We start from the raw sequence: 1,262 nt of genomic DNA, 5'->3' as shown, positions 1-1,262 counted from the left end.
TATTTTTTCACATATCAATGAAATGATATACTGTTTTGTACTGTATCACTCAGAAATTTTATCATTTTAACTACTCAACACTATTGCATTTATCAGATTTTTTCTCAATGAAAAAAACTGTCGTCAGTACATGTATTTGTATCCGAATTATCTGCAATAACGATTTAATAAAAAAATAAAAAAATAAATATCGCGGCTGTTGAAATCGAAAACCAATTTTCCATTATCAAAATTCACTACGATATTTCATGCTGTGAACAGTAAATCTAATTCAGATTATATTATATTCTAAAAGCATCGACGCCTAAGACTGCTACTGTAACCTTGCACTCGCGACTAGCCTGCGAGAACGCCCCATCGCGATACGAGTTGCAACCATAGAAATAGATAGATAACCATAGAAATAGATGGTTATATATCTATTTCTATGTATTTCTATTTCTATTTCTATTCTATCTATTTCTATTTCTATATCTATTTCTATTCTATGGTTATCTATCTATTTCTATGGTTGCAACGATCCTAACTCTTAAGGACTGCTACAACCCGTTATTAAGCATAACGAGTAATAAGTTATAATAACACGTTATAAATAAGTTATAATGTAATAAGTTATAATAAGCATGCAAACCCTAAAACTGATGCGATAGAGAGTCTGTCTCTTCGTCTACGCACAATGCGCTTATATCGCTATAGCCATTGTTTTACAAATACAATAATGACGTAATCGATAGATGGCGCGCTAGCCATATGTCATGGAGCGATGGTTGCCATGGAGGCGTAGTGTGTTCACTACAGTCATTATGCGCTACTGCGAAGCACACATGGACTCGTAACGGATATCGTACTAGGAAAAAGGCCCAGAGAAAAATGGAAAATTTACTTGGGAAATGTTGCAGAAAAGATAACGGAGCGGAAGATATTAAAAGGTAGGAGACGCGCACGTGATATGTACTAAAGTATTAAATGTAACTTTGTAACTAAATTAATATGTTTACAAGTGCGCGTGCAAACCAGAGCGATCTCTGCGTGAAATGAATCTTAAAACGCAGTTCCTGTTTATTGCACCAGTTATATTATTATTGTATTAATTGCGTTGAAATTAATTAAATTAATTGCTTTAATGAATGAAAACTTTCTGGATGTATCTCAGAAAAAGCATAACGATCATTTTTTATTTCTCTCATCTACGAATGGAACAGGTTATACCTGATAGTCTAGCACAAGAAATGTCAATAAAACGCTTCTGTTTCATGGTTATT

This window comes from Priapulus caudatus, unplaced genomic scaffold (assembly GCF_000485595.1).
Source record: "Priapulus caudatus unplaced genomic scaffold, Priapulus_caudatus-5.0.1 Scaffold337, whole genome shotgun sequence".
Classification (NCBI taxonomy): Eukaryota; Metazoa; Priapulida; class Priapulimorpha; order Priapulimorphida; family Priapulidae; genus Priapulus; species Priapulus caudatus.
This window is presented reverse-complemented; position numbering follows the sequence as displayed.